This window comes from Trachemys scripta, chromosome 21 (assembly GCF_013100865.1).
Source record: "Trachemys scripta elegans isolate TJP31775 chromosome 21, CAS_Tse_1.0, whole genome shotgun sequence".
Lineage (NCBI taxonomy): Eukaryota > Metazoa > Chordata > Testudines > Emydidae > Trachemys > Trachemys scripta.
This window is the reverse complement of record NC_048318.1, coordinates 5,093,752-5,106,920: the sequence shown is the minus strand read 5'-3', so window position 1 is coordinate 5,106,920 and position 13,169 is coordinate 5,093,752. Positions and strand designations below refer to the sequence as shown.

The following is a 13,169-nucleotide window of genomic DNA, read 5'->3' as shown; positions in this document are numbered from 1 at the left end:
TCTAGAGCCACAGCACATACAATAAATAAGCCCCTCCATTACCGATCATTAAATGGTCACAGACTAGATTAAGCCTGCCTGCGTAAGCACTTTTTTACTGAGCTTTTAAGGTTGTGGAATGCAGCATCTCTCTCGCACCGTCCCCTGTGTCATGTTGTCCTGTTCTCTCAGATGATGTGCTCACATTAATGCAAAGGGGAAAAGATAAAATAAATCCAAATATACCTGGTAGAGCTAGGACTAGGTACTTAACCTTGGGGGATTCTTGCTCACCACTGGGCCTGATCCAAAGCCCATTGAAGTTGATGGGAAGGCTACCAATGACTTCAGATCAGACCCTCATAAGTATTATAAAATGCAAGATTGGGTCTCAGTTGTGCTAGGCGCTGTACATGCGATAATGAGACCCTTGCTGCCATCTGTAGATAGACAAGACAGGGCATAGGAGGGGAAACAGGGGTACTCCGATGGGAAGTGATTTACCCAAGATCCCACAACACGTAGAGCAGCGACTAAAACCCACACCTTCTGAGTGCCAGCAGAGCACCCTAGACACTAACCCACACAGACTCTCTATAAGTGACGAGGGGGCTACAGTTAGGGGGGGTTCAGACTGGAGAGAGGAACGAAGCCCCCATTCCAATCCCCAGCCCACACCTGAATTCGAGAGTTCATTCCCATCGTTAGTAGATGATTGGTTTTCCATGGAATTGTTAAAGTGCCTATAGGGGCAAAGTTACTTGTTGAGTCTCCACACAAGAGATTCCTGCACCTATGTTGCCCCACTGAAGCCAAGGCAGAGGCACCCATAGCATGTAGTGCTAGCAGCAGCACTAGAAGAAAAAAGAGCGAAGTCTCATATTCTGGGCCAAAGAGAAAAGATGGGACAATATGAGTGCTTCAGGGAAAGGAGCCTGGGACATTATGTATGAGGAAAATATAGGCTTCTCTCTGGTCTCATCTTGTCCTAAGGTTGAGCTTTGCGGAACAAGTGTTCCCCAACCTGGAACCACATGGAAAAACAAGGCGCTAAGGGACACTTGATTTCATCCTCCCAAAATCCAGGGAAAAAACCACAATGCAGCATTTCTGCTACTTTCTTCCTGCACATTTCAATAACAACAGAAAAATCAGAATTTTGAATATAGTTTTATACTGATTTGGATGCTAAATTCGTGAGGAAGGGCGGGCCTGCGGGTAAAACACTGGACTGGGCCTTGAAAGATCTAAGTTCAGCTCATGGCTATGCTACCAACTTCTTGCACAAGTTACGTCACCTCTCAGCGCCAAGTATCTATAAAAGAGGGATAACCATGCTTCTTTTGTCTATTGAGATTGTAAACACTCAGGGCTGGGACTGTCTCTAGGGTTGCCAAGCCTCCAGAATTGTTCTGGAGTCTCCAGGAATTAAAAATTAATCTTGAATTAAAGATTATGTCATGTGTTGAAATCTCCAGGAATATGTCCAACCAAAATTGGCAACCCTAGTCTCCAGGTAAAACTGTAATGCAAACAGTAACTGCTGAGCCATTGCTACATTCTGCCACATGTCTATCGGTCAATGGACAGCAACAAGGGCTGCCAGGTAGGAAAGGACCAGGAGAAGGGAAAACCCAGCGAGCCATGAAACCAACATATCAACAAGCACAATGGAATATCTCTTAATTCCCAGATCATCTGAGTTTTCTTCCTCGTCATAGCACTCCTGACGCTGAGAAGTTGTGAACCAAGAAAGAAAACCCACAGAACCTTCAGAGGCACCGCCGTGTTGGGTCCGAGCCAAGTGACACTGCATGAAGCTGTGGCCACAGAAAGCAAGCCACTCATTTCTTCAGGCTTAGAGTAATGCATTGATACTAGGAGCTCATTTATGAATGCAGCTGACACGCTGCGTCACTCTATCCCTGGCCAGACATTCTTACCCATTAAGGATCTACCCCAATTCTGTGAATCCACTTCAATCCCCTACCCCCTTCAGCTACTGCCCACTCCCAGTTTGAAATGGAAACTTGAGAAAGTCAGACGTACAGTAACAGGGCAGGAAGGGTGTTGATGTGCTGCTGTTCTGGCTTTGTGCCTGTGAGTGCTTGATGCTCATAGAAAGGATAAAAGACTTTACACTGTAAGTACGTTTCTCCTATCGTTTAAGGGCCAGAGACCTGTGCTTGAAGGTCTGAGGTCCTAGCTCCATCTCCCTTTGTGTGCTTGTGTGTGGTTTATATAGTAACCTCTTCCTATTGTCTGCAGCACAGGGATGCTTTTATTGTCTGCGCACATAAACAAACGAAAAGTCCCACTCAAAAAACTCTCCTTTTCCATGGTACCTACAAAAGACAAAACAACTGTACAAAACTTAGGCTGCTGGTGTGCTGGGACCACCAGCCTTCACACTAACCAGGATTGTCTCATGATTTCCTAGTACTCCCCTCTCAGTCTGTCTGTATCCAGCTGCTTCCTCTTGTCTTATTCTTAGTTTCTAAGTTCTGCAGGGCAGGGAGCCTCTTTTTGTTTTGTGTTTGTACAGCATCTAGCATAATGGGGTCCTGCTTCACGACTACGGCTCTGAGGGGCTACGCTAAGACAAATCATAATACCAATCTAATTGAATTTCACAACAGATCCTTTGCAAGACATGCTGGTAAGTCCCCATCACAAGGCAAACCCCACGGAGCACCCTCCAGCAGCAGGCTATGGCATGACATGTGTGCCTACCTAAGTTCCCCCTTCAGTGGAACAGTCCCTCAGTGTCCAATGCCAAGTCCCTCCTCTGGGCATAATTTTATTCAATACACCAGTGCAGTAATTCCCTCCCCCCCCCAAAAATCCTTGCAATAAAATGGTTCTGGACAATCCCACAGTATACATATAAGGATACTACAGTTTTTCCATTCCCCTCTTCAGGGACATCACCTTCAGGATACCCCCCTCACCCCTGAGAATTGACTGTGTTCCCAATTCTTCTGCCCTGATCCAGGACCCCTCTCTCCAGGCTGTCCAACTGAGAGCAACCAGTCTCCTGACTCTTACCTGCCCACTACCTCAGGTCTCCCATAAGAGAGCTCCCCACAGAGTTCTACTCCCCAGGCCTCCCTGCTTATGAGTCCTGCCCTTTCTTGGGGCATGTCCCTTCAGAGTCCACCCTCTTGCTTCCAGGTCAGCTTCTCCTCACCAGCTTCTCCTCCCGCTTTTCTTGGGGGCCACTGCCTGAGCCTTCCACTCCTCGGAAGCCCCCAGCTCTGGACAGTTCTCAACAACTTGCCTCCAGGCAACTTTTGGCTGCTCCTTCCTGACTTTTCAGGTCTCTTGAATCATCTAGTCTCGTCCCTCTAGGGCCCCGGTTCCCTCTCTGAAGTCTAACCAAGGTGTGTGTGTGGGGGAAGGGTCACTGGCCTCTTCTCTTTTAAAAAGCCAGTGTTACCCTGTGACAATCCCTTAGCTTCTAAGCTTCCTTTACATTCCATAATCAAGGGATGGTTTCAGAGAGAATAAGCCCTGCCAATATTGCTTGGTCCATGTCTCAGAGGCACGTTTGTCAAATTTTCCTTTTTTGGATGACAAATTTTTCATATCAAGTCTGACTTTTTTTAAAAATAGAGGGAGAATTTAGATTATGTTTCCTCAAATAATTTTTCCTATTTTTTGAGCAGTTCTATAGACAGTTGCTTGGGTTTTTTGGTCAAATGTCGACATATTTATCAAAATTTTAAATTTCACCAAAACTAAGTGGGGGGAGGTTGGGTTTTTTTGACAAAAAATCTTCTTGTTTTTCTACCAGCTCTAACCGCAATTAACTAACAAATTAACCAACAATGAATATGTTAAACTAACTACTGGCTGTTGAATTCGTTTGAAAAGTTCACCAAAAGTGTCAGCTGCTCAGCACTTTGAAAATCTCCTCACATATTCCTAGATGAAAAGCATTCATGTTTGTACACGAATTTGAACATGCAATGCATTCTGTGTGCTAAGCCTTTATGTTCCCATTATTATTAGCAGCTTCTCAGAGCAACTGGCTTTCATTAATCTAATAATTAGAGTGACTGGGAAAGATTTTTTTCCCTGCAGAAAATCTTCACAAAAATGAATATTTGCTGGTTTTCTCAAAATTTGTAAAAAAACAAAAACAATAAAACCACACCCAAATCCACTTCCAAAGCCCCACAACAAGCAAGCAAGAAAACAAACAACAATGCTGAAAACAAATTGTTAACCAAAATAATTTTTTTTCATTCAACTTTCCATTTTGATGAAATGTCATTTTTAGCTGGGAAAGAAAAAAACCAAAACCAAAACAACAATAGCGTTTCATCTACTAGAGCTTGGCAAAAGTTTTCTAACCAATTCTTTTTTTTGTAACAAAAATGCAGATTTGGGTTAACTGAAACATTTTGCCAATGTGTGTAGATTTTGAATTGCTTCAGTCAAAAAAAATAAAAATAAAAAAAAAACATTAAAAAAAACAACCCTACAAAAATATAAAAACAATGGAAACATTTTGTCCTGACATTTTTGAAACAAAATGTTTTGATCTTTTGATTCAAAACGACTTCTCATTCTGAAATGTCCTTTGATTTTATTTAACAAACAAACAAAACAAAACAAAAAAAGCCTAAAATGCTCAAAGCCGAAATGAAACATTTGACTTTTTGGTTCCCTGAAGATTTTGGTAAATTTCATGTCTCGGTCAGCCGCAAATGAATGTGTTCCTGATTTTCTGGAATTGCCAGCAACCTGAAAAATTCATTATTCGCATAGCTGGAAAATTCTCAACCAGCTCTGCTAATAATATTTTGCACTTATAAAAAAAATTTACATTTGCAGACACTGACCGATATTACATGGGATTGGTCTCCACACAGCCTTTGTACCACTTACAGGAATAAAATACACTAGTGTGAGCAACTGTGATGGAACATATGGGGCCCACACTGGCAAGGAGAGGGTCAATGAGGGCCTGTGGACCCAGATGGCTCCCTGCTGCTACACATACCTGCAGGAGATATCAGGTGTGGAGAGCTTGCTGCTTGGATGAGCATCTGGGTGGATGGGAAATACAGGCCCAAGGAGACCAACCAATGGACTGGCTGCATGAAGACAAGCCCTGTGTGGAAGGGTGACCCTGTTTGAAGTTCTTAGTATTCTTTTTGGACTTCAGTGCCCTGGAAGGGGTGGGACTCAAACGTGCTGTAGTTAGAGGGCTAAACATCACTGCCTGGGACCCTGTGAGAGGTGGCAACCAACCATTGGAGACCTGTACTAGACTGAGGGGTGCCCTGATGGGCCACAAGGCAGCACCAAGGAGGCGGGCCCTGTCACAGCACCGCTATAGCTGCATAATTGTGCCTGTTCTAGGTTGTTGCACTGGTTTCACTGTGAGTACGTCCATATTGGAGCTGAAGGTGCAATTCCCACTTTGAGGAGACATGTCTGCACTAGGTCTGACCGAGCGAGCATGCTAGCCACTCCGAGTACGTGTCTAGGGTTTTAGATAGGACTGTACTCAGGGCTGCTTCCTGCCGCTTGCGTTGCCACAACTACACTTCTATTGGTAGCATCCTAGCTTGATCAGAAGTGACACCTTCAGGTTCAGTGTAGACGTGCTGTATATCAGTTTCTAAATCAATATAGTGGTACAAAAACTGAGTTATAGTGGTACAAAAACTGGGTTGAGACCAGCCCTTAGTGCACATTAACTCCTTCATGAGGGCCACATGAACTAAATGACCCACATCAATCTAGTTTTTATCCTGTGCCCATCACCATAGCATCTGAGCAGCTCTGTAATATTTCAGTGTCTCCCTGCTCTTACTTAATTCTTACCCCTGAGATGCAAAGACCCCAATCTCCTGCTGTAGGACATGACTGACCCCAGTTGACTGGGATGGGAGTTACTCATATCTGAGGGCCCCAAACAGGGAGGCCATTAGGACAGTGGGTGAACTAATCTCTCTCCCTGTCTCCAGCAATTATGTGGGAGTGGGCTGATTCTGCCAAAAGCGCTGGCCACTCTCGAGGGGTAGCTGGCAAATGGAAGTCTGAACACCTGTGGGCCAGATGTGCACAGCTGTACGTGGGCCATCCATGAGCCATCTGTAGCACACATTAGTTTGTGTGATAGAGAATGGGTCAAGGAGGAGGCGCTATTCCAGCCTGGGTAAATCCACAATGCAATTTACAAGCAGTGTGGAGATCTTTGTTTTCTCTCCGGTCTCCTTCCCTTTCCACCTGGTTCCATCTTCTTTCCCTAGTGGCTGTCGCACTGATTCTGACCAGTCAGGGGACAACATTTGGTGCCGCCCCAGGCAACTGTTTTTATGCAATTCATTCAGGTGCCGAACCATCCTTTTGCGTTTTGTAGAGCTAACCAGCTTGGGCTGTTTCACTTCCTCTCACAGTGGAGAGGGCGGTGGGGGAGGTGTGCCTCCAGAGACCCGGTGCTCCATTACTCTGTGTTCATGCTGTCACACCATGCCTGGCAATGTGACGGGGATAAATCAGGGCAATGGAGCGGTGGCTCAAGCCCTGGGTATGCAGCCACTGTCCAATCACTGTTCAGCATGAAAGAGGGAAAATGTTATTATGGTTGGAGCCCTAAGCTACGAACTAGGTCAGCTAGTCCTTCTCTTGGCTTTACCACAGGCTCGCTGCTGCCCTGCACCTTGTCTAGTCACTCACACCTGTGCAAAGTAGCTTGTAAAATGCCACCAGATGACAATTCTCTGCTCAGGCAGTGGTGGCGCTAACAGGGAGGCAGGTGGGTGGCGACCGCTCCCCCCGGCACCCTTTGGTATGCTTGTATGTTCTACAAGCGAAAAGCGTGCACCTCCTTTTGTCAAATGTTTTTTCTGTTTGATGGCAAAGGGAAATGAGCGCCAACTATCCATGGCTGAACTAAAATCATACTATGTGGCACCTTCTGTGCTTAGTTTGGCCTGGGAACAAGGGAAAAGGTCCACCTGGAGCAGCCTTAGCGGGGGGTTTCACTTGCAGAAACTCTGACCGCAGCAGCAGCTTCTGGGCCCAGCTCCCTGCTCCAGGCACTGTGACGTGGTTCAAAGTTCGCAGAGCACGGCAAACGCGCACTATGTCGTGAGGCGACTCACTCAGATTTGGCCCGGCTGCCCCTCCATCATGACAGAAGGGCAGCCGGCCCAAATGTGAATGGTGCTGTGGCCCTGTGCAACGTCTGGAGCAGGAAGTCGAGCCCACAGGAGCCGCCACTGCCAGGTGAGAGTGAGGTGGGGTCTCTTCCCAACCTCCCGCTGAGGCCTCCCCTCCGTACCAGGCTGGGATTAGGGTTGACGTGCTGGTGTAAATCATCAGTGCCCACTTGGCAGGGCAAGGAGTAGGAGTAGGCAGCAGCATAACTCAAGGTAGCACCACCACTGACTCTCCTCGCTGCAAAATCTGGCTCCAACTGATACTCGGGGAGCCTGGGTTGCACGGCCTTTGTGGGGTGTGAATGATGACACCAAGTGGCAAAGCAGCGGCCAGTCAGGCACCTGGTAGACTTCGCTGCTCTTTACCTCCCCAATGTTTTCATCTATTAAAGGGGGATGAGGCGACCTCCCCGCCAATCCAGAGTGGGGTGGAAGCTTCATTCTTCGTGCTCCTAGATCCCCAGCTGGAAGGGAACCAGCCAAATCAGCTTTTCAGATTCGTCATGGGAACACGTTCAGGTCCCTGCAGGGGGAGTGCTAGAGTAATGCACAGCTTCTGCTGGTCCAAAGGGCCTGCCACCCCCTCTCCTTCTTGCATTGTTTCGTTCTAGTGCGGGTCGCTGGTGACTGATACAGCAAAGCCACGTCTCTCTTGGCGGACACGTCAGCTGAGGATCTGGCCCATTCTCCCCTGGGGAACGCTTAACTCCTCCCAAGCGCCATCTCTTTGGGAAGGTGATGATCAAAGAAAAGCCCAGCTGTGCCCATGAGATGCGTGATGCCTGGCTGGCCTGTGCCCTTGACGTACTGACAATGTAAAGAGCATCACAGGTGATGGTGGTGCAGAAAAAGCATCTGACTTCCTATATCACCATAAAGAATACACACACACAAAGAACCGTCCCTTTCACATCATACTTGGTAATTACTCAGGCAAAACTCCCACTCTGAATTTAGCATGAGTAATGACTGAAGGATTTTGCCATAGTCGAGGTATGACTCATCCCTCCTACCAGTGCACTCCAGGGGAGTTTTGCTAGCACTCAGCACCTTCCAGGATCAGGCTGTTCTGGCTCCCTTCTGGAGTCAATGGGCTTCAAATGGGAGAAGGATCATTCGGATCCTGTGAGGTGCTGAGCACTCCCAGTTTTACTGTCTTCCTTTGGCACTGCAGCCACCCAGCAGCTCTTGGGATCAGGCCCTACACACTTAAAGCCTCCGGAGTGGGTATTAGCTAAAATAAATCACATGCATGCTTAAAACCAATAATAAACGGGAATTTTTCTGCACCCAATACCCAAGAACCCCTAACAAATACCAAAATGTCTCTGCAGAGTGTTTAATGTTGATATTTATTTTTGAGACACTGTCATTAATTAGTATCTTGATAATTGATTGCTGCTCATTAAATGCTGACACTGCATATGGCTCTGTGCAGGGTACAGAATATATGGGTCCCTGAGGCCCTTCGGTGGTAGATGGTTATATGTACTTCCTTTTCCTAGCTTGGAAAGATGGACTTGTGTTTAAAACAGTGGGCTGTAACTCAGTAGAGGTGGGTTCAATACTATAGTTACCCACTTCTCTGTATGAGCTTGGGTTTAACATTAATCTATCTGCAAAATGGAGTTCAGAATATTCCCTTTATCTATTTAAATTGCAAGCTTTTGGGGGCAGGGACTATATCTGCCTAGTTGTATGTACAATGCCTGGCACAATGGGACCCAGATCTCAGTTGCGGCCAATAGGTGCTACTGATAATATAAATAATCTATTGCTATAGTTAAATAAACTCACATTACCGCACATCTCAAAGACATCTTGTTCGCAGCTGCCATCATGCTCCAGCCTCAGGAAGAGTTGTCCAGATTACACATTGATCGTTGGATACATTCCATTCTTATTGGCTCAGATTTGAAAGAGCCTTTTTATCAAAGTCCAACAGGCTGGATTCCTTCCTTAGAATATGGAACCCTGTAAATAATTTTCTGGACCAAAATAGCTACAGGAATGTCACATACCTTATGACTGTGAGTTCAACAGGTAATGTATAGTCATGCCACCTGTTGTCATATATTTCTCAGTAATGTACGCAGGGGCTAAAATGGAACCTTGAAATGGAGTCCCTTAGAATTTGGGGGGTTAGGGGAGGTGTTAGATTTGAATTTCTGAACCTGCACCTGTGGTTTTGGCTCCCAATTGGCTCAAAACCCCAAAGGAGCTGATTTTCTGATCCTGATTGGTGTGCCTGAAATCTCATGGGTACAAACATCCTCATGGGACTTTGGCCCAAGATCGTGGAAATCATTTGAGATCAGCAGATTTCTAGAATTTATTCATTATTCACAGAAACTTCACCCATAACTTTAAAAAAAAAATCAAAAGATTATGGGGGCCCGATTTACAAAGGTATTTAGATGACTAAAGATGCAGATTGAAAACCCCACTAGGTACCTATCTGCATCTGTAGATACCTAAATACCTTTGTAAATAAGCCTCTGTATTTATTTGAGTAAGCAGCGCCTCCGAGAAGCGCCTCGGGGAAGCAGGAAGAGCAAGAGATGCCATAAAGTCCGCTAGGGGCTTCACTTTGCGTATTTAATGCCCTGGAAAGCAATTAGATGCTATGGTGATGGATGCAATAAAACCCATCTATAGATAGAATTTTTTCCCTGAATAATTTCTGCAAAGAATGCTTGGTCTGCAGCTTGCTCTTATGCAATTTGTTGTGAGCATGCAATATCCAGGCTTCTTTGACCAGACACTTGAGTCACATAGCATATTTCTGTTCCCTGATTGGATAAGGATAACTGTTAAATTTGGATTTCCAAGGTCAGTAATTAACTGTACATTCAAAATTCATTTCCCATGAGTATTCTGCAATCTTGGTTTAAAACTGGCCACTTCTGCAAATATTCCAACGAGTAAATGTGCCTAAGAATATTCAGAGGAAACTAACAAAAGGCTCATAGACTTTAAGGCCAGAAGGGACCATCATGATCACCTAGCCCTCCTGCATATCGCAGGCCACAGAACCTCACCCACCCACTCCTGAAATAGGCTCATAACCTCTGACTGTGTTAGTGATATCCTCAAATCTTGATGTAAAGACTTAAAGTTACAGAGAATCCACTATTTACTCTAGTTCATATCAGCAAGTGACTTGTGCCCCATGCTGCAGAGGAAGGCAACTCCACCCCCCAGGGTCTATGCCAATCTGACTTGGGGGAAAATTCCTTCCCAACCTCAGATATGGCAAGACCTGAGCCCCTGAGCATGGGGGCAAGACCTGCCAGCCAGACACATAGGAAAAAATTGTCTGTAGTAAAAATCTATTCAGTCTACTTTCAGCTCCTTATAGTAATGCCCATCATCATGGTATTGGAACACATTTGAAGCAAATTCACTTAAGAATTCAAATGTGGAAATGTTTTGCTGTGTACACTCAGTCTCTGCCTCATGGGTGCACTAATACCTTACAGGGATGCTGGGAAGCTTAAGAGACTAATACTTGTAAAGTGCTTGGAGATCCTCAGCTAATTTGTTTTACTAAATTATGTGAAGGATTTCCAAGGATCCAAATCAGCAAAGGCAAATATCACAGTCCCCCACCGTGGAACACTGGCAACTGATTCGGATAGAGGCTTTCTCTGATTATAACGAACAGAAGTTGGATTTTAACGAGTTCACATTGTGGGTAATCACATCTGGCAGCTTCCCTGCTGTTGGTGCTGTATCAGAGCCTAGTTCAGAGCTGGCCTTTTCCAGCCGCCCCTGGCTTGCTGTCCTGACCACACCCCCTTTCTATTTGATAGGCGGCCCTGCTAGAAACATTATGGTATTTCCATCCTCTTTAGCACTGGTGCAGAGGATTTCACCAGGTAGTTGGCAAGAGACCTTAGACAAGTGTGGGAAGCTGTGGAGGATACAACTCTTTTCTCTGGTCTTTCAGACAAGTAGTAAGTAAAGCTCGGGATTCTATGCTAAACTCTATTTGGATTGTTATTTACCTATGTTCATTTTCAGGCTCTCTACTTTCCTGGTGACCTGCTAGGATATTTACTCCTTCTCTTTTCATTAGCAATTTAACTCATTTGATGTAATCAGCAAATATTTATGATTCAATCTGGGTGTTTTTGGGGTCCTTTAAAAATACTTTTTGTATTAAACGAGTTTAAGATAATATTACTGTTGACTTGTCTGGGGTGGAAAGTTGTTTCTTGGCATTACCGATGACACTGTATTGGAGCAAAGTTACAGTTAAAGACAGACAGTTGAATTCAATTTTATTTTCATTAATCATATGCATGTTTGTTTTTTGTTCAGTAGGCTAAAGAGTTTTGTTCTAAAGTGAAGGGGGAGGGGGACAGCAAAATGTTTAGTATCACATTTTCATCTGGTGTAAATCAGTGTAACTCCACTGACTTTTGTGGAGAAGTTGATTTCCACCAGCGAATAATTTGGCCATTTATATCTTTGCAGGAAACATTGCTTCCAACCCCTTTCCCCCATCACATTACAAATCACAATAGGAGTGTGCCTTAAAATATCCTCGAGACTGATGATGGGCTGGAAAACAACCAGCGTCATGCAGATGTGTGCCAGCTTTGGTTCTCTGCTTCCGAAAGCAACTGAAGTTGGGAACAGTGAGTGGCAGGAAAGGCTGTTGGGCTTTGTAGGTGCAGGATTGCAATTCCTCATCATTAAGGACGCAAGCCTGCATCCTTTGCATAACCAGCGCTCCCGCTGGCTCTTTGGAAGTCACTGGGAGCTCTGAGCCCCCGAGAAATGCAGAGTCAGGCCTTCCATGTTTCCATTAGTCTTTAATTTGATGCTTTGCATGTGGCCACTAATTTGCTATTAAGGTCCCATTGGCTCTCACTCTGCCATCTGATACCTTCAGGGAGAGGGGGTTGGATCCAGAGGGGGTTTACTGGTGAGTATTTATTCAGTGCTGTCTTTATGATGTTCTTGATCTTTTTTTTCTGTCATTTTAAAAAAACTTTCTGCCAAAGCAAATTTGGTGTTACATGGGAATGTTCGCTTTAAACAACAGGAAATGCTGGCCAGAGCATGGATTGCTCAGTGGCTTTGATTTTTTATTATGAAAGTCTTGGTGCTTGAATAGTTTAACCAGTTATGGCTCAGAGCTCTCACTTTCATCCTGGTCAGATTGCTTCTAGATGCATGTATCTATCTTTGGTACTTATCTGGGCACCTTTCAACCTTTGATGTATTGATCCTCACAATATAGCTAGATTCATAGAATCCGAGGCCATTGTGATAATCTAGTCTGACCTCCTGTATAACACAGGCCAGAGAACTGCCCCCAAATAATCCCTAGAGCAGAGCTTTTAGAAAACTATCCCAATCTTGATTTAAAAATGGTCAGTGATGGAGAATCCATTATGATCTTTAGTAATTAACAAATGGACCAATTTACCCTCACCCTTGAAAAAGGAACGCCTTATTTCAGTATGAATTTGTCTAGCTTCAACTTCCAGCTGTTAGATCATATTGTACCTTTCTCTGCTGATAGAAGAGCCCATTATTAAATATTTGTTTCCCATGTAGGTACTTACAGCCTGTAACCAAGTCACCCCCTTAACCTTCTCTTTGTTAAGCTAAATAGATTGAGAACCTTGAGTCTGTCACTATAAGGCTTGCTTCCCAATCCTTTAATCATTCTGGTGGTTCTTCTCTGAACCCTCCCCAATTTATCAACCTCCTTCTTGAATTGTGGGCATCAGACCTAGACACAGTATTGCAGTTGCACCAGTGCAAATACAAAGGTAAAATAACCTCTCCACTCCTACTTAAGATTCCTGTTTATGCATCCTGGGATCTCATTAAATCTTCTGGCCACAGTGTCACTCTGGGAGCGTGTGTTCAGCCTATTATTTACCCTCATCCCCTAGTCTCTTTTCATCCCTGTGAGGTCGGGAAGTGCTATTATCCTAAATGGGAAACTGAGGCACGGAAAGACTGAGGGCCAGATTGTTAAAGATA

The 13,169-nt window shown here is 44.8% G+C and overlaps 1 protein-coding gene across 2 annotated transcripts in view; it reads left to right on the top strand.

Annotated features, from left to right (window-relative positions):
* Window positions 1-11,022: 11,022 nt before the first annotated feature.
* ETS1 (ETS proto-oncogene 1, transcription factor) overlaps window positions 11,023-13,169 on the top strand; it is a 122,822-nt gene continuing 120,675 nt past the window's right edge. For both annotated transcript variants that reach the window (XM_034754495.1, XM_034754493.1), the window contains exon 1: window positions 11,023-11,119. The gene's annotated coding sequence lies outside the window, so the exon portion shown is untranslated. The remainder of the gene's footprint in view (window positions 11,120-13,169) is intronic.